Source organism: Homalodisca vitripennis, chromosome 1 (genome assembly GCF_021130785.1).
Source record: "Homalodisca vitripennis isolate AUS2020 chromosome 1, UT_GWSS_2.1, whole genome shotgun sequence".
In the NCBI taxonomy this organism is placed as follows: Eukaryota; Metazoa; Arthropoda; class Insecta; order Hemiptera; family Cicadellidae; genus Homalodisca; species Homalodisca vitripennis.
The window spans coordinates 126,134,505-126,157,024 of record NC_060207.1 but is presented as its reverse complement, the minus strand read 5'-3'; positions in this window follow the sequence as shown (position 1 = coordinate 126,157,024).

Here is a 22,520-nt window from a genome sequence, read left to right as displayed (position 1 = left end):
TATGATTCAATGATAATTTTCTCATATTGTATTTTTTCCGACTTGATACTAGAAATATAGTAAAATATACAACCATGCCAGTAGTGTCTTCGTGGCTACTAACAGAGATATGTCCAGTAGCCGAAAGCCAATGTGTATCCCATAAGCACACAACATAGTTATATTGGAAGGTCCATTTATTTTGTAGGTTTTTATTAAGTGCATGTTTATAGAGTTAGTGAAGTTGACAAACAGCATGTAGGTTGTGATTCCTGACTTAGGCGTGCCACAACGCTTTGGTAAGATTTGTTTATTTTAACCTAGTTTGTAATTATGTATTAGGTTAGTTCTTTAAGTCCTGAAGAAGAGATCAGATTGCAGATCTCGAAACGTAGCGTTACTGATTTCTTGTTTCACTGAACGATGGCAAATGTCCGGAAAAATCCTGTTTCCTTCACAATCCTTCCATCGTCAAAAATAACCTTCAAACAAAGAATAATACTTTTGTTGGTTATACTTTTTCTTACATTGCCACACATTATCGTCAAGTTACATAAATAATAGTTACATCACAGTCAGACAACTAGATAAAGAGGTTGCAACTGCAAAGGTCTTTACATAGTTAGCCGACATTATATAAAGTAATTTAACATTTATTTACCTTTATTTTTACATATTATTCACAAAGTATGAAGGTATTATGTAATTAAAGTTAAAAACTTTTGTATAATTGCTATTTCTACAAAAATATTTTAAAAATCAATTTTGACTAATGAATATTTGGCAAAGTTCAAACTTAATTTATGTGTACATAATTTTTAACACAAACCGACAGACAAATGGTAAATCATGCAAAATAAATACTACACATTTAACACTTCTTACTTATTTTAATTGCCAATTATATAGTAAAGTTCGATAGAGTAATTAATAATCTGACCACCCTGTAAACACAGTAAGTTGTCAGATTTAAAGAACATAACAGTTTATTACGCGTTTTAGAAAATAATGTGTAATAGTATTAAAGTTTTAAATATAATAAATGTGTAAGTTTTGTTTAATTAAAAGCATGTTAATATGCGCTTGTGATTCTGACGTTGAGAACGTTTATTTCAATATAAATGTTATTAATAGTTCATAATATCGTGTTATGCTTCTTTCAAAAACAATATATGATTTGATTTAGGAAAAATCTAAATAATACATATTAAATCTAAAATGTGTATATAAATTCGTTGTTCGAGTAAGGTATAGAAATTATTTTCATATGAATGAAGATGGAAATTAGGTTTTACATAACTAAACATTTTTGAAATGGAGAAAAATATAGTGCCGCAGATGTGGTTACAGGCAAAGTATTATTTATTCACCGGCGGCTAATGCATTAAAGTGGGTTTAGCAATAAAACATGAGGCCTGGAATACCTGCTGTCGGTTTGTTTACGGTTGTTAAATATTGAACACTCCAAACTTTAAAGACAGGTGTAATACCTTAGCACGATGCATATTTTAACTCCATCGGAAAGATAGTGGTTATAAAATGGATACATCTTACACAAAGTAAAAATCATAAAACAAAAAACCTATTTCACAATCCTTTATGGAGGATACATTTTTGGGTTAAAGTGGTTGTTGTATGGTTAGAGTGTTATATTGACTCCATAACCATGTTAATAAAAGAGTTACTGAATTAAGTAACCCAATAATTTCTTGTAATTCTCTTGTCATTATCTTGTCACATAAAGGGGTAAGAATTATGCTGTTTTGGATCTATACCTTCATGGCTATGGAAAAAGGTTCGTTAATATGGGCTATAAATTAATAGCTATTATCCTGTATTAGAAGTATGTTCTCATACCAGGAAATAAAAAGAAAATGGTCTTAGAGGTGGAGTTAGGACTCTACCACTTAAGTAAAAAATGTACTATAGTATTATAGGTACTAAAACACTTATAAACAAAGTAACGCAATGCCATATAACACTTAATAATCTTAATTATTATATTACATTTTTCCATTTACACTTAATGGCTAGCCCCAAAGCCCGCACGTTTTATTTCATAGATATTTATGTTGTCTGTGAGGAAGTTCGACAGTCTGCAGACTGAAACTGTTCAATAATTGATTAACATTGTGCGCCCTTATGGAGGAAATAAAAATAAATCGCTCGGATAGGTAGCAAGGAGGTCCAGTTTAAGTATTGCCAGAGAGTGAGTGAGGAAATTATAATTACTAAGAATATATGATGGATTAAAATATGGAGTTACATGATAATCCCATTTTAATAAAAAATTAAAGGTTATTTAAAGTTAAAAACTGAGTATAATTGTCTTATAATCTTTACGTGAAAAGATGAAGAACAGTATTGAGCTTATAGCTGGATAAATGTCAACAATATTCAGCTTAGCCATGTTTAAATGAATTAAAACAATAAATGAATAATTTACATAAAATTTTAAGATAATTTTGTTGGAACACATATTTAAAGCCATTAGGTATTACGGCTTAATTGAACACCACTTTTTATATTGAACCGTATTATGGGGAGCCTGTGCAAGTAGCCATTTATGCAATTTTTGAAATTACAATACATTCTCATTATTACTAATCTAAAATTCAGAGAGTTGTGCTGGATAGTGTTGAATAATTTGCAGGTCTATAGGTATAGGTGGTGGTGACTGCCATGTCTATAAATCTTAGAAACAACCTTATTTTGTTTGTCCAAATATGCCATAACCAGAGGACGAGACATACATAAACATAAGACAAAAGGCAGAGATGACTACCTTACGGGAATGCATATAACGGTGATTTATGGACACTTGCCTTCAAAGGCAGGTTTTCAATTCATAAACAGGTTTCCAAATGAAAATAAAAATACATCATCGCCGAAGGTCTCAAACTCTGCCTGGCGTCAAACGTTTGTTACAGTATTCATGATGTTCTTTCATTTAACTGGGAAACCACGCAATGAGGAAACTGATTCAAGTGCTGAAAGAGGTGTACTTGTCATAGAATGAATGGCTTTTGATTATTTAAAAGCAGTAAGTTTAAATATGGTCTTCATGTGGGATGAATGAAAAATGTTAAGATTTAATTGGCAATGTTAGCTATGCAATGTATATTGTTGACTGCAATAAACTATTTGATTTTATTTGAAAGGTTCACGATCACAGCGACCGAAAGTTTAGTTTGTGCACTGAGTTTAGTCTACTTAAACTCAGTAACTTCTATGATTGGAACTGGAACATACAATGTCAAACAAGTCACATTTACTGCCAAATGTAGTTAAAAAGCGTATCGGTATCGATCAACTTCAAGATTTAAAGGATTGTGATTTCTAACAAAAAATAATTTCTCCGTTACAATATTAATGGTAACAGTTAAACAATAAGTATTTAACATACAGCGTGTTTACAGTAAATGAAATTGCTTATGTAGGAAATGTGTGTTTGTTTTATTACGATTTTGTATTTTACAAACTTACCAAATATATAATATTGTTTCAATATGAATTTAACATTATCATCCAAAAACTGTATTCATTTTAAAGGCGATAAGGACGATTCCTATTCAATATAAATTAAATTTACTATTAAAAAATTTAGGAGTACAGTTGAGTGTTTCTTTATCTATTTATCCAATTTGTAGATAAATACAGGTAAAACTTTCCTGAACTTGAATGATATAAAACAACAATATATTGTACGGTAGTTAAAGTTAGTTAGGCAAACCTTTTGGCGAACGTATTACAATATGTAGACAAATATTTAGCCAAATCCGTGTCAATGAATGTGTTTGTTTGACCAAACTCGTGTTTACCTGCGCAACAAATCGGACCGAGGACGGATATTATAATGTTGACGTCAGATAATACTCAGTTTTGATAGCGGTTATTTTGTTGGTTTAAAAGTTTATTCCATACAAAGAATTTATTATATTTAAAAACTATCCAAACAACTATAAAACAGATAATAAAGATGGATCAGGGAGCAGATATATCATCAAGTAGTGTGTAATTTTATAAATATAAGTTATAGACTTTATTACACCTTTATGAACCTTGATAGTATTTATATAAAGTTATCCGTCGTAGTCTATGATTAATTAATTTACATTAGTATTACATTTGTCTCTTTATTCTCATTAAATCATGTATTATATACTTACACCTTTTATTTTTGATAAGTATGAGTAAAACACTTTGGAAATAAGTAAAAAATATAAGACAGTATATTAACAACTTTATCAGAATCCTACTCATGAATTCATCTACCTTTCTTAGTACGAAGTCTAAAGCAAATATTTGATGAATTCAGCAAAAAGGAGTAAAGAAAATCCAAAAGTATGAGAAAAAATAATTAAAGTTCGCATTCCAGTCATTCTCTGCTGAGACTCCTTTAGCATGCGGTTGTGATCATTTGTAAAACAAAAGAAGCAGTCTGTGTGGCAAAGTAGATTACAAGCCCCAAGCCTCAAGCGTGACATCGATCTCGACTTCGCAGTGGTTTTTTCCCTATCGTCTAGAAATAACTAAAGCTGATCTCTGAATAATATCTCACCCCATCCTCACATTGTGACTGCCAGTATGGTTGGGTCAGCAGACATGGGTGGGCCGTAGTCCCAAGTGTGTGCGATGTCTCACAACCACAGCGTCATCAGCAGTCTGCGCGGCCACAAGAGGGTGTGTCGGTGGCGTGTTTGTGCGTGTGTAAGCTGCCAGCTGGTGTTCACCCGCCACAGGATGTTAGCGGCACAACTCGCCCTTAGGAGGTGAAGGTTTTGATTACTTCCAAAATGTTGCTACTTTTTAAAGATTATAAAACATATATTAACTCATGATGTCTGTATAAGTACATTCATTTTAAAGTCTCCTTGCTGTAAAAGTTTTTAAATCTATAACAAACTGATATAACTCTCAAGGGTAGCAGTTAGGACACATAACTGTCAATTCTTAAGATGATCAGTATTTGACAAACATAAAAACGTAGTAACAACATAAAATAGGGTCTAAGAGCCACAAAAATCATTTGTAGTTTTTATGAGTGAGTACAAAATGCGCTGGTTGTATGAAGCTGTCAGGCTAACATAAAAGGGGATCTAACTCCTCGTGCATCTGTAAAACAACAGCTGTTGCTGAATCACATTTCACATGTGAGAGTCTAGATTATGTTCTATATTGTGATTCAGTTTTGTGAGTGATTTGTCATTAGTGTAAGTAAATAACTGTGGCTGATAATAGAGTAGTTCCAAAACGCAGGAAGAAAGGAGACTTTCAGAAGAAATAACAAAAACTGAGAAATGCGGGAAGGGTATATGTTACAGCCCGGAATACTTTAGCCAAAGAAAAATAAGCACCAAACCAGGATACTATGTGTAAGTGCAGCTATCATAGTAAAAATATGCCATATGAACAAAAGTTAATTTTTAATAAGTTTTATGAGGCTGACCACAGAATACAGCAGAACTATCTTTTAGGCCTAATTTAAACCGATAGAAAATTTACCAACGATGATGAGGCTTTTATTTGTGCCATATAAATTCAATATCATTGGAAGTTAGTCACTATGGGTGAGTGAAATCTGAATTCTGATAAGAAATATCTTTACCCAGATTTAAAGATTCATAGATTTCACCTTGCTTTAAAAATAAAATATTCATATAGCTCGGTGGTTTATCGTTATTACTATTTAGTATTCAACAAACTATATAAAAAAGTTGTCTTTTCATCCACCTAGATTAGACACCTGTCCAACTTGTGATCTGTTAGCATGCCAAATTGCAACATCATCAGGTGTGGTAAAATCAGAGTTTATAAAATAAACTTGAAACTTCATCACTGAAAGCTGAGAAGGCTAGGAAAAACATGAGACACAATTTGTATTAGGCTACAAAAACTAGTAGTTCTAGCGTGACGTTTGCACTTGATTTGGAAATGGTTTTACCATTACCAACCTTGACTTATACAAACTTACTTATAATTTTTATTTGCGGCAACTGTCGTCTTACAGTCTATGTACTGTAATTCAAAACGATGATGAACCTATGGCATGAAGGTGTATCGCAGTGGGAGAAATGAGGTAGCATCTTGTGTTTTCCGAGCCCTGAAAGACATTCAATCTACTAACAAGTTAACAGCAGAGATCGGTAACTGTACAGGCCAAAATAAGAATAAAATGTTGTAATTTTTATGGATATACTTGACTTGTATTGGACTGTACGAGGAAATATGTTATAAGTATATAGTTGGTGGATATTCTTTCCTAAATTGCGATCGAGATTTTGCACTTATTGAGAAGCAAAAACGAACTACAAAGTGTTGTGTTCCAGAAGACTTAATAAACTATGATGGAAGGGGTAAAAACAAGTAACCCGTTTGTAGTTGTCATAATGGACGATGCTGAATTTTTTTTGATTCTAAAATGGCTGCAAATACTTTCATACAAACAAGGGATTTGAATTTTTCCAAAATATCTTGTTTAAAAGAAACTACTCGTAAGTCAGGAATTATCCATTTGAAAAAGCCATTCAATTACGAGTACATTGACTTGTAGACTAAAATAAATGTTTTGTAAAAAAGCGTTACTCTTAAAAAAATATACAAAGACTAAGCTACCTACGTTGTTGTGCCAATATAAAGTTTCTCAACGTACAAATAACGATTTAAAAACTATGATAGCTGAAGATAAGATTTTCCTTGAATTTATAACCTTGTAAAAAACAAACAGTCCATTAGAATTTTCTCCTCGTTTTATATTTCAAAGAATAAAAATATGTCTTACTATTTTTAAGATTATTATGATAACTATATAAATTTTCAAAGTTTTATGATGTGGGTTTAAAAAATAAATATATTGAACTCAGCAAAATATGTTCATTTATGATTCCAACCTACTTTTCCCTAATTTTTTTAGTGTTATTTTAAAATGTTTTATTTGAAAATTGTAAAACCAAACTTCAGGTAAATCCAGGGTTATTTTTCAGTAGTATATGTCAGTATAATTTATTTAAACTTTACATCTTTGTGATAGCTAGAGTGGTCAACTTTGGCATAAGTCCTAAGGCATGAACATAAAAAGGGATGCAAGTGACTAGGCATGTAAGTAGCCGTATTACTTACGTTATACCTTGCAGACATAGCACCGACTAAGTTTTTATATTTTAATATTATTTTTAACCTCTTTTTACACATATTTAATATATTAAACACATATTCTAATTTGAAAACCTATAACATTAATTTACATATTTGGTTTGGGTTTCATTTTGTTTTGTAAATACAAACTGAACAAAAACCTCAACCATCTTAGAATCAGAAAAATGGCTCTTAAATCCCTATATAGTTCTACGCTTCCTTTGTAATTTACAGATATAACCAATAATACATAACGTTACAACTTATTGTGGATTCTCCGAAGGTTGTTTTCATTTCTTAAAATTGATAAAGAACTAACAGTTTTAACATTTTTTTTAACCGTGTGGCCAAACTCAGATCAACGAGAGTTTACATTATATTTAAATTAAATATAGATAAAAATGTGATTATTTTTCATTAATAACGGTGTATATTCAATCATTCATCGTAAAAATGTACGAAAAATAATTGAACGAATCTTTATTTTCCTAAAATAAATAAACATTTACAACAACTTTTATACTAAATATTGAAGAGCTTTCATTTAATTATACATTACTGTAAATTTAAGAAACAATAATACGATTAATAATGTCTTAAATGTAAACTGGATAGTTCATGACTTTAATTGTTTTACCTGATATTTTTCATTACGTTTTATATGTATGTTTGTATAAACATAGAGAGCATGGTAAAATAGTCATCTGCTGAAAGATTTGTCCACAAATTAAATGATCTGATTTAGTTTGACGTTTTACTAGCCATAACAATATTTTTTTATATAAATTAATCGATAAATTCTAGTGAGTGTAGGGAATGCCTCAATAAATAAAACTAGAGGTGAGCGTAGAGCACACAAATGAGTAATAAAGAAAACCCTGTCAACACTGTATAAGTACAACGCTGGAAAACTGTGCAAAATTTCTTAAAACTTTTGTAAAGCTCTAATGCTATCACTGATGTCAAGTAAATATGAATAATACCACCAAATTTAATATATTAACACTTAATGTAACACTACTGTTTTAACTTATTATAGACTAGTTAATGTATACTCGCATGTATGTTAAAAATACGACAACTATTAGATTACTTGAAGGTGTCTCTCAATACTTTTTGGCATTTCCCATTTCCAAGAATGGAAACTCAAATCTATCAAATGGGAAATCAATATTGCAGTATGTAAATAATACAAAAAAAGTTCATCGCCAGTGTCTTTCTTTCTTGTTCCTTTGTATAACGATGGTCTTTGATGATTTTAAAGGTAGTGGATTATTATTAAAACAACAAAGAAAAAACTAGTACGCATAAGCAGAGTACTGTTATGTTAATAGAGTACTAGATTTATAGTTAATATATTAATATGTTCTCACAATTTGTCAAGCATATTTTTAAGAATACATTGTGCATACACATATTTTTTGAATATTAAAAATGAAATATATATATATATATCATATGTCTTAATGGGAAAAAACTTTATATGTCCACCAAAAGTAAAATAGACACAAAAACAGAGGTTCTTTCATTGAAACGCTATTATACCAAACAACATATTTTATCTCGGATTGTTGTAACAATTTCTTGACTGATCTAACTGTATGTTATTGTCCGTTGGCCCGTTTATCTGTATACAAAAATGTAAACACTGTTTCAATAAACTGCCTTACCTTAGGCTGATTTGGCTTATGCCAATTCTAATTCATTGATCCTAATTCTAATACATCGAATCCCTATTAAATATTTTCAAAAATACATTTTGTATCTTTATCTTTTTTCGTATTATATTTGCTGACCCCTTAAATAAAAAAAGTCCAAAAGTATGAAGTAAATGTAACATTGATAGTAGTAGATCCTCTTAATCCTACAGATTCCATCACTAACGAAAAGCAAATGTATGTGCATGTGGTTCCTAAAAATAATTAAATACAAACGTTATTAAATTCAGGCATTGTAACTATATAGTGATTTTCAATGCTGAGTAACAATGTTCATTGTGGCCAGATAAATGGATAAATAATGTTGATGCTTGCGAGGTCAAGGAAAATATTCAATCTTAGAAAAAACTATTTTCTTAATCGGAGGAATCATAACGCTATTGGGTGATTATACTAAGATTATTTTAATATTTATATCAATATTCAGTATATTGAATTTATAATATAACCTTTACTTTGTTAGTTTCTGTAATTTGTACGTTATATTGGAAACATTTATAAGTGGATTTTTGAACGTTTTAAAGAGTAAGATCCGAGAAGTTGGAAAAAGAGATGTCGGGATGAAATACACCTTGACAACGCACACATCCTCTCCCTACCTCACCCCTCTCTCCTTGTAACCTCATGGTACAGTGAGTAATCGCAGAATACAAGATTAAACTGCCCTCAACGTGATGTATCATTCTCTGTCTGTAGACATCGACAAAGATTTATAACATTTTAAAGACGCTGGCGTTCCATCCCCTTTGTTAAAAGGCTAATTTAGAGTGTGCTAATAATATGCCTAAGAATTAAAAAAAACAATTTGATCCTTGTTCATTAAGAGAAACAACTGGTTCTCGGCATATTTGATTAAATATTCAATTTTATTCTTATTAACAGTTATGACAATTAATTCACACAAAACGTTTCGAATAAAACTTTAGGAGCGTTATAAAAATATTGATCCAGTATTTATTAAATTAAGAACCTAGAAATAAGTTATACTATTTTGTTGAGGATGACCAATAAAATGAGTTTAAACGGATTATTTGTTTTAACTCTTCGAACAGAGTTGTATTATCAAATAAACTACATGACAATATTGATTTTGGAAAAATAGCCATTGTTTTAGAACTATCAAATATTTATAGATATCTAGTCCCCCCTAGTATCATTTAGTCAATAATTCTGTACGTAAAGAAATACGTCAAAGAATGCTCCTCAGTGTTGATTTTCACAATAATAATTGATCGCAACGTCACGTCATAACTCAATCAGAAAAGCTTTCAACCAATTTGGCCTCACCAGATCACTGAAAGCACTTCGTTGGATTACTCAATCTTTGAATGTATGATTCAAAATTTTATTTCACCTATTCGTGATTTAGGTAAAAGGAAAAATGAAAAATATGGCAAAATAAGTGTTCTGAAACTACAAATTAGAGAGCGATCTAGCATTCCGACTATTCAATCAAATATGCAAGAGACTAAACTATCTTTATTCACATTACATAAGCTTGTGAAGGACTTTTAAGGCCAAGAATGATAAATAATTATTTTAGTATATTGAATTTTTCATTAAGAAGGGATGGCCAATCTTGACTCGTATAACGTAAACATATATAAGATTCTTCAATGCATATTATACTGTTTACAAAAAACCCAATAATAAGAAAAGCAATAAATTAATGTAAATTGACAATTTGGAGCCATTGGTTTTGGAAGTCGGCATAAAATGTCGTATGCAAACTGTATTTTTATTAATACGTACTAGTTGCAAAACGCAATGAAAAGTGTAAGCTATTGATAACAATATCTGTGAATCGCGTAAGTTTAATGCTTAACTATTTTCAGTATGTTCATCTCTTTACTTCAAACATTGAGTAATAGACATGTTCCTCTAGTAATTAACTTTTGTTTTTTCATTTAATTTTTAAAACAGTAATAAGCTTAACCATCATATAACTCTTCCATTACTCTTTTTCTAAAAGTATACCAGTGGACATTTTTAATGTGGCTATATATTTATAATTTGATACTGATGTGAAGATTATTGCAACCATAGTTTTTAACTATTAACACATTTCACGTTTACAAACCATAACTCTAAATTATTCTACACAATGTTTAAGTCTAGTTTATTTTAATAATAGTATTTCACAAAAAGAAAGTTTACGTATGATATAATTTATTGATTATGTGCTTTTTTAATAATCCAAATGCTTGGAATTATTAAAACAAGTAAGGCATGAATCGACGCGAAATATTCAATCAAGGGTAGTATGTTAGCATAGATTTAATGAAGAAACCGGATAATCCAAGGTCTTTGAGGGGAAACTTTCAATGTAAGGAAAGGTTAGAAGAATCGCAAAAATAAGTAAAATGTTATGGCATATCCATACTTCTTAAGAGCACCGAGTATTCGATTGCTAAGAAATATAATTATCCGGTAGCTCAGAAGAAACCATTAGGCCTGGTTAACTGCCCATAACCAGTACCAAAGGAATTATCTTACGCGCCGAGGGATTGGTTAGCTATAAATTACATGATACATGTGTCCCAGGGCAATCTTGCCGAAATACATCATAAAGTGGTGGCCAAACATGAAGATTTGGCCTTCTGGATCGTGAACTGCAGAGGTGATACTAAACCCATTCTTCCTACAAAAATTAATTTGCAGTAATTTAAACATTTTAATGTAAAATTTTTCAACCACTTTGTTATTTTACGCTACCGTATGTAAACATTTTCTACACGATTATTAAGAACTTCTAATATTTATATAGGACGCTAAATAAATTTTCCAAATATTTGTTACAGACGTTTCTTCCACTAAATCATAAAAGTAGTAAGCTATTATGGCTGATTTTAGTCAAAACGTAGATATTTTCTACTGTTGATGAACATTAAAGAAATGTTGTTTTTTTTAAATAAAATCGCACTGACAGAAAAATTATCGTGTGCATACAACATTACTTACACAACTAAGCAAAAAGTTTCAATGGACTTAATTGATTGATTGTTAACAGTGGGTAAGGGAGGCCATTCCTACAGATGATTCTTGTCAATCAATTTATTAGAAAACAAACCTATACTTTTGAGACGGGCCTAAATTATTCTCTGTTTTAACAAAATAAGTAACCTCACCTATAAGAACACAATCTATGTAACGAAAACAAATCAAAGCACTATTTATACACCTGAATCAGGAAACACAAGAAACTAGATGTATAATAAAGACATTAATATTCACGTATATTGATAAAAGTCAACACTAGCAGGATTCGTGTAGCCCACATCTTACCGTTTTTAATTCCTTTAACAATCCAAAAGTACATGGTCAATAGAGTTATCTATATCTCTTTCAAGAAGCAAATTTCATAATTTGACACCCGCAGATTCTTAAATTCATTTTCAGTCTTATATTTGAGTTTTTTGTAAAGTTATAATTAATTTATAGTTGAATAATGTACATCACGAATATTAATCATTGCAATAATTAAGGTTTTGTTATAATAGGATATTTGTGGATCACCTTATATTTTATGAAGATAGATTGTAGGAGTCTGTAAGAATTTCACTCAATGTTCACCTTATATTGATTAGATTAATTACCATTTTATGAAAATATTTAAAAAAAGGAGAATTATTTCTTTACAATTACTGGAATAGGTCACTTTCAGCACTTTTATTAAAAGAGTCGACACTAAAATTATCTCAAATGAATTGTTTAACGCAGTATTTACAACGATTTTAATATGTCAAATCAGGTGCTCCTACACTACTTTTACCCACACACCTCATGACTGTAACTATGATTAAAAAAAATAATATAATGGATTTTTCAGACATAATAAATGTAGTATTTATTGGACTAAAAACTAATCAATAACAGCGTCAGTATGAAGTAAAAACAGGGTTTTTTCAAAGTCTTCAGAAATTTAAATTAGAAAATCCGCGTAAAACAATCAGAGGATTTTTGGTCAACTGTTGTTTGTGCCTGGAGAGCGATCACTATAGCGTTAAGCGTGTAATATATAGTATTTGTTATATATATATATATATATATATACATATATATATATATATATATATATATATATATATACGAGAACTCTCGTATTAATTTAAAACATCCAGATTAAACTAAATGGAGTTTCTTTCAAATAATTTGGATGAATTCTTTAGCCAGTATTACTTATAAGTTTTCAAGTTGGCGATCATTTGCATTTGGACATAAGTTTGATCTAAACTTGTTCCCAAGAAAGGCCCAAATTTACATATTAATGCATTATATAACCATACACGACTTTTATAACTGCATTTTTGGCAATAGGAATAAAGTTGGAAAAGGTGGTTATTCAAGTTTGGAAAAGAAGAAAGAGGTTAGTTATAACGCATTATTACCATTGCAGCTAAAATACTCTTTTTTAATTCCCACATCACTTTTAAAGAACATTTATTCTTATATATTTGATGTATTAGAAATGACATTTATAAACGAATAAAAAACATTTACAAAGACCTAAACGACACAATTATTCATTGAAACATGATGTTGTCTAGCATTCTTGCCTTTGTCGGGCACAAGAGTCTTTGATTTGTTGTTTATTTTCCACTCGTGTAGTATTTACGTATCCAAACATTAACTTTTTGATTTTAAATATTACCATTAAATTTATTGTAATGGAAGTTTGAACTAATTTGGCAAATAAACCCAACAAGTATTGCCTTTTTTAACAAACTTGCTAAATACATGAAAATAACAGCAAACACTTAAGGCGCAGTTTGAATCCTAGAACAAAATATTTAACTTGTTATGTTATGTTAAATATGTAAATAGATATTTGCTTTGTTTTGTCTCGAATGGACGAAACACATGGGCTTGGATACCACTGAGGTCTTAGTTATGAATACTCAATTTGCAAAGTTTACTTATATGTTTAATTGTGGCAAATAAACATAAAAACACCACTTCTAGACATTAAAAATATAATAATGTATTGCCACGTTGCTGCCAAATAGAGTGATAAAGAACTATAGTAAATGGTGTCATGAATGTGGGCATAATGGTACCAATGTTCTAAGGGAATTTTGCATACGAACTTAATGAATATAAAACTTTAAAATTGACTTCCATTCACGTTGATGTCGACTCACAAGCGCAGGCGTTAGCATTTTGGCTCGACATTGCAGCTGTAGTCGGAAAAATGGAAGATTAGTAGATTAGAAGTCCAAAAAGCGAAGTTGAAACCAGATTCAGAGACTCGAAGTTAAAATCAGAGACTCGGTTGAACTCACTTAAAACAAAATCACGACGGTATTAACCATTTATCAAGACAACTTAAGATTCATGAGAACGTGCTCTCGTCAGAAGGACATCACCATACTGTTATCAATATTAATCTGCCAAATAAAACATCAACGAAGGTAAGTTACTTTTACTGTTTACAACTATACTTTATATTACATTCAGAATTAGATGTCTCGCATAAAAGGACTAATTTATAATACGAAAATATAAATTGTACTTACGGACATGGAAAATTTTAAATAGAACATACACTGTATTCTATCAGCGACAATAACAAAAGAAGGTTCTTGATATGTTCAAAATGTTATGTCAGTATGTATATAAAATATATTATACTAAAACGTTAACAGGGATACAAATATAAAATAAATATTTGACTTTGAAAAATCCCCGAATGAAATGTGTATGTTGCTATATTTGCCATGTGCATCGAGGGTGTAAATTAGATAGGCTTTTATATTTATTCGTATACCATTTTAAATACTTTACTATGTAGATATACATTTGTTCTCAAGAAGAATTTTCTATGTAACAATTTGCGTTATATTTTAGGTAATTTATTCGTAGGTCCAGTAAATCATCCACAGAGTAAAAACGAAATTACCCTACGTGCATTTACACTCGCCTGGTTTCTAGGGAAAAGAGGAAACGGATGTGACATGTTATCTTGGGAACGGATGTGGACGACGGAAGTGGTCGAGTGTTTTGCTCCAGGACATTGAAAGTTGTTTTACATAGAGCTATACTTAACAAAGTGGGTGAGCTCTGGAACCGATTAAAGTATACAAGTATCTGTTACTTCCATTTATAATAAAGGAGATTATGTACGAATTTATTATTTATATTAATAACTAATATAATATATCTAATTAAATGTAATTATTAGAAAAAAAGCTTCTTTTATGGAATTTAAAAAATTTCTACTGTAACAGTTTTTTTTAATACTACTAAAAGAATACACTTAATTAAATAATGAATTTGATAGATAGAATTGCTAAGAATTTAAGTACCAAGTATGTGCACAAGTATGAAAATAAGTGGTAGGAGTAAATATTTTGTACTACTTTAGGTAAAATTCCAGTGATTTTACCCATATATATATATATATATATATATATATATATATATATATATATATACATATATATATACATATATATATACATATATATATACATATATATATATACATATATATATATATATATATATATATATATATATATATATATATATGTATATATAATTTTTTATAACCACCATATTGTTAAGGTTATGGAAAGTTCAAATTTTGTGTTTCAACCTAAAGAGAGAACAGAATCTAACAGACAAGAATAACTTATCCAGAAGCCTGTCTCACCTTGTTTTTTTATGCAATGCGGAGCCAAACCACTACAATCTAGGTTCACTCTACTTCTCTGAATATTAATTTTACATAGGAGTATTTTACTAGGGCTGATTCAATCTCACAATTGTTTTACTAGGAAAATTTGCTCCATGTTTTTGTTTGCTTTTCTGGATTAATAATAAACCTAATTTTATTTCAAATTACTTAATCCTAATTTTATAATGTTAGCTAATTATATAACTAAAGTTAATGCCTAGTATTTTACAGTAATAAGATCACCAGTATTTATTACAACAAAATTATGTTACCAAATCAATAACTGGCCTATCCACCTTACATCAAAATAACAATTAATGATAAAGTATGCATGTTATCGATAGTGTATTCAAACCGTATAAACATTTAATATAAGCTTGATATCAGTAAAGGTTGGCCTATCCACCTTACATAAAAATAACAATTAATTATAAAGTATGCATGTTATCGATAGTGTATTCAAACCGTATAAACATTTAATATAAGCTTGATATCAGTAAAGGTATGATTTTGATATATTATACGCCTGTAGTCTATAAACGTCCATGTCCTTCAGGCTTTGTTTAGATTAGAGAAACAAACGTTCTATATGAGTTCATTATTACATTAGGCACAGTTCCAATCAAATGTGCCATTGAAGTGCTTGAGAAAATTCCATACCATTATCCAAGAGTAATGAAAACAAAACCTTATTAATAATCAAAATGTTTTTTATTTTAGCAAAGTTGGTACAAATTTGGAGATGTTAGCTGGCAGCATGTGATAAAACTGTGTATTGATACTGTTTGACTGTATTGGCCATTGATTTATTCAAACACATTACGAACAACATCGCGCACTTCAACTAAGCAGAAAAGTAGATATGTATTATAAATAGTTTAAATTTAACATATGTTGTCTGAAGATGGATCTTCGCTCCAGCAAGACCAAAATATGAGAAGAATACTACACACAATGTACGACACAATGTTACGACACACGATAGTATTCGTAACACGATACTATTCTTGAAATACAGATTTGAAGGAGCGTAAACAGGAAAATCCTATTATAATATGTAAATTATAATGTTGTTAATACATTTGGGGTATTGTTTAGTACAAATCACAGAAATCGATGGATTGACCTTTTGATCGACAGAGGAATTAATAACTCAATATTTCTTTTCATCTGTTTCTTACTTGTAAGTAAAAATTTTAAATGTATTAAAATATTTAACTTTTTGATAATCTAAGGTTTTAGCTTTTATTATAAAACGATTGGACCATGCACATATAACTTTCTTTGAGAGCATGTTTTAACCAAATGATATTTTTATCGCAACTGTATGTTAAACCAATAAATATTTTCCTTACAGATTATAGAAGCTCATTTTCCTACATAGTTTAAAGCTAGACACAGTACCGCATAGATACCAAAGTGTTATATGACAGTTTTTGAATATAGTGAATAAAACGTTGCTATCTGTTATTTAGCTTTTTAAGATGAGTTCTCTTAGTTAATCAATGAACAATTAAATAAAAAATTTCAAGTTGTAAATATTGATGTCTGTTTTTAATAATCTAAACTTTAAACTAGTATTTAGTTTTAAGTAACTTATATTTTAATTGCATGTAATTTGATTACACCTATTTTATGTAGTGTGCTTTAAGATTTAATCAAAATAATTATGACTAAGTAAACTAAGACATTCTTTTTAATTTGTTGCTATCGTTATATATGGTGAAATTATTATAATACGTTTTTTAAAATCATAGTTCTTTAAAATACTAATTTCATAAAGTCCAAATTGTGTTGCCTAATAATAGTTTGGAAATGAAAACTTAATATAAAAAACAAAACTAAAATGTATTTATAATACTTATTATTGTACTTACTACGAAAAGTATGTAACGTGTTCCCCAATAATAACTCAGCTATCAAGAGCAAGTAAATCGACGAAGAGCATCGTGAACTGAAGATAATGGCGCTTTGCCAACAAGGTGTCAGCGGTCGCTCAGCTGTCACAATCATGAATTGTGCCGTTGATCAGAAGCTCTAAAACTCCTTACACTAAACAGATGTAGGTGTTAGTAGATAGGGAAGCGTAAAACATACACTTGTACAAAAAACTAATTTTAATATAATTTTTGTTTTGGAATTGAAAGTCATACGTGCTTATACATACTAGAAACATACTTGTATGTTCTACAGATGTTTGTTAAATTTCAACGTATCTCTCAATGTCTTACTGTTTTTTTCATTTTAAAATATAAACTTTTTGCCATATTCGTTTCCCACATTAAGTTTGTTGTACCTTAGGAAATTTGAATATTAAAATTAGGTTATGGAACGTTTTCCACCAGTAATGCTACAAATATCGTAGGTTAAATATGCTAGGGTAAATATCGAGGTTTGGCCTCCATACTCTTCTTCAAGAGTCATAACGAATATGCCATAGGATTAAACATACACATATATAAGGCACTATTCAATACGTAAATAAAACAAGTACCAACAGAGAATACAGAACAAGCGCACTAGACAACACTGGTTCACACACCAGAGAAGATAAGGGAAAGAGACTAAATGAATACAGGTACTTCCTTAAGCAACGCGGCATGTCATCTGTCTCAAAAAGGAACAAACTGATCGGTAGGAGGTGTGAGGGGTTCAACTGAAAATTAAAATTGATTAGTTTGTAGTTTGTTCTAAACTTCATCTGATTACTCAGATAGACACTAATTCTTGACAGATCTGCTAATTTTGGCTAATTATGGCTAATGTCCAATAACCTGTTAATATTTCAAATCATCCGTCACCAATAATACTCTTTAAAGAAATAATCGTGTTAAATAATTCGGAGTCATAACACTGCCAAACCAGGTTACAGACAGACTCTACGCTGTTCCAAGTGCAAGTTAGTGCAGTGTATGTGAGCTCCACCTTATCCACTATAATAGAGGGATTGTTTTTTTTTATTTAATAAATAAACTGTAACAAAATATTTTTTTGCTCATTCGCCGTATAAGTATAAAATATGAAAACCAAACTAATTTACATCCAAAGAAGAGTTAAATACGGACGAGTTCTTTTTGTTCGTATCCTCAGACGTAAAATGCCAACAAAATTAATGAGTTTAGCCATCAGGTTGTGAGTGGACAATGTTTTACATACCGGCAGACTGTTTTTAGAGGTAGAATAATAAATGGATGCTGCTGGTAACAATAGAACAAAGAATAGCCACCTTGACTCAGATTGCTGTCACATCAATCAAGTGTTAGAATGTTCTCTTTACCGACCTTAAATTACCAGTTTCATGTACATTCCTGGCGGTGCCAAGGCAAACAATTAGTAAGTCATTGGTCTTTGATCGTTTTTAACAATATATTATCAGTTAAAATTTCACTGGTAGTATATTGTGAAAAGAAATCGAAGACTTTCTGTTATATATAGGCTCCTTGGATATTTGAAAGTAAAAAACTAAATAATTTATAGATTACTTTAAAATCAGAATCAAGCATAGGCATATTTTTGTTCCAAAACAGTTAAAGACAATCTATTAGTTTATTTGTATTATTATTATTTCGTCCCAACCATAAATACTGAAACATTTGTGCCTGATATACGCTAAATATACTTACTTTTGTTTCCAAAATATAATTTGTTTCTATTGCATTACATCATACGTGCTTTCACTAAGAAAGTTACGAGCTTCGGATGGGGGATATCTCAATTTGGGTATAATACTTTCACATAAATATTTGGAACTAATCTACCAAATAGCCTACATAGAACGTTGCAGAGGAACTGGGGCGAAGCAAGGGGTAAGTGCTAGTATATTTATAAACTTCTCTTTCAATGGGTTCTTATTTTGAGGTAAGAATTTATTCTACGAATAATTTGTAAAGAATATTCAAAACACTGCTGTTTGTATTTATTGAAAAATAAAGTCGACTACTCGTAACAGTGATACGTTTCTCCACCGCTCAATGTTGATTATTGTTTGTTGAGTTAATAATATCGTTGTTGGGTAAACATAAAGGATATTCAGATAGGGATGAAATTAATTTTTATAAGGGTTAGGGCTATTATCGAATGGCAAATAGCCTTGGTCGTAATTCTATACGATAATTAATTTGAGTTGTCATCATAGTGTAAACAAAGCTAAAATATAATCATATCATAACCTACCTATCATAGAAATGTATTTGTTTAACTTCCCGACTGAATCGTAAAATAAATAATTTCTTATGCATAGAAAACAGAAAACCCTATACATATAAGCGGCCAAAGGCTGGAGGCCATGCGGAACAATCACTGGCACTCCCACCATAGCTTGTACACTCCCGCTTTCAGCTTCCGTTATTGATATATGAAGGTACAATACATTAAAAAGTACTTTATATAATGTGCCTGTAAACTTATATTTATTTATATTAATATGTGCGACAAATTTAAGTAATGCTATAAAAATAAATTGGTTCAATATACCAGCCAGTAGTACAATAATAAATGTCTTTTCTCTGATTAGTCTCATTCATAATCGATATACGTATCGATATTGCAACTTATATCAATAGATTTATGAATCTGAGTGAAGCCTTATCTATAGCTGTATATAAATTTATCGTGTTACTAGTAAAGTAATGAACGTTACTTCAGGTACGTATTATATAAGGGATATCGCTGTTATATTTTTCATTATAGCAATGTATGTGATCGCTGCTCACACTACTATAAGTTATACATCACTACCTCTATGTCAGTAGCAGTATATCGATTATTAGTATATCTAAAGATTATAAATTTGCTTGCTATATTTTAGTTGATAAATTAACAAATTGTAAAAAAAATATTTCTCCTTCATCTAAAAATCTTAAAACTTAAGAAATGATCCCATGTATGAAATTTTAATTTGTTTATCTTATTTAATCTAAAACTTTTGTTTTGTTTAATAATCTGATCCAAACTCGTATTAAAAGTATATCCATTCATCAAGAAAACTACTTATAGTCCAGTCAATGAATGACCAAGTGAGGTGTCTAGAAGGAAAGTCAATATGCGGAAAACCCCAATATGGTACGTTGTTCTGGTTATCTAAAAGTACAACATACTAAAATCCCTTAATTTTAGGGATTAAGGTCTTAAGGGATCCAAAAGGATTTTCCATTAGGGTGGTTCAAAGATACCTATTTTGGGGTTTCTCCTATTTCTCAGTAGAAGTTGGTCCCACAGCACATATACACAATTAAAATTGATAGAAAATGCAACATATTTTGTTTTGTTAAGTGTTTTTGCTCTTTGTTACCGTTATTGACATAGTCTTCAAGTTGTAGTTAATTCGTATTTTTCATAAAACCCCTTAGTCTAACTCATCATTCGCCAAACCTCTATCTCCAGTCCCTCAAGTTTTCCTTCTAAATAAGATTTGTCAAAGAGGGTGTTTATTAAATTAACCTAACATTAATCTTTGTTTTCCCATTTTATATGAATTTAATCGAAAGTTTGAGCAAAAGGAAAATAGTGAAGGAAAATACGCGTGACAAACACACAATTCCACTTTTTATTGTCTTTTAGAGCCGATAAAATTCGCATTCTATATGTAATTGAATTTACATTCCATTTTCTAATCTGTTCAGGGTTTTTTAAATATTATTCAAGTGGTGCATTTCCCAATATTACAGCACAAAACCATTCAACGTTATTATTTACTCGGAAATAAACTGAATACTTGTCATAAATATATTTTATCACTTTTATTGCATGAACATTAGCGAAACCCGAAACTCGACGGAGTGTTAGTTTTTTTCTACATGAATATATGCATTCCTGTCAGTCCGATGGAGATGTCAAGAATTAAATGAGCAATAGACTTGAAATTGTGCACGGAAACTCAACGTAGCCTGTTACGCGACAAGTGGAGTACTGTAATTCTACCAGGAAGAATAAATAACGGTAAATCTCACTGAAACCATTTGGAAAATATAACTGGAAAATTCTTGTTTTAGCAGTATCTATGAGGTTCACTGCATACTAGATCTCATTTATCCATACATGTCCTATGAAGTTACTATAAGGAAATCTAATATCACAGTAATACAAAATATTTGGTTTTGAAGGAAAATACAGTCCAAATTATAGCTTGTCTAAAACCTATGAAGCATATATTTACTAAAAAAATAAACACTGTGAACATGGAATTGATAAATTTTATGCATAATTTATAGATTATTTTTTTATGAAGCCAAATATTTTCAATATTAAAGGCAACAATACATTTAAAACTTTCGGTAATAAAACTTATTTTCAAAAAATAAAAGTCGTAATAATGCTATGACACTTTCAATTCTATTTGGACCGCTTCATAATAGAAACGCTTATTTCTAAATATTCTTTATAAAATGCAAAATAAAAAGAAATCAATATGTTTAATGGTTCTTAGAAGTAAAGAATAATTTGTATATATCTAGTCTTATTGATTAAGTTTACACTTTAACATTTCCGTATAAGCTTAACCACATAACAGTTAATATTCATCGTTATCTCAAGGCGGTAAGTTAAATGTAGCTAAGCACAATATATGTATTGAAGTAACCCTTCCCAAAATAGCTACGTTACGTACAGGAAACTCGTTGCTCCGCCGTATTTTGAGATCTGTGTAAATCATTATAGTACACTAATGTGTGCATGATGAGACAATGAGAACAGCTCTTCATCTAGATTACACTGTTACAGCTGTTGGGTAAACCAGGTGGATCTATTTTGTAGTTTAGATGTCCCTCATGTCGAAACCATGCAAGGAAAGCTCCATTCCAAATTATTTAGTGTCATATACCCACAACTAATCCTTGGTCAAGTAATTGTTACAAATAAGGTTGCACCGTGCTCTCCAAGGCGCACTTCTAGAAATACAGATACAGAAATAACTTTAAGAACAAATAGCAGTGCCTACTGTTACATGTAACACCGCTGAATTGTACCTTTTTTGGCGTTCCAAACATAAAAGTATTTGTTTGTTTCATTAATAT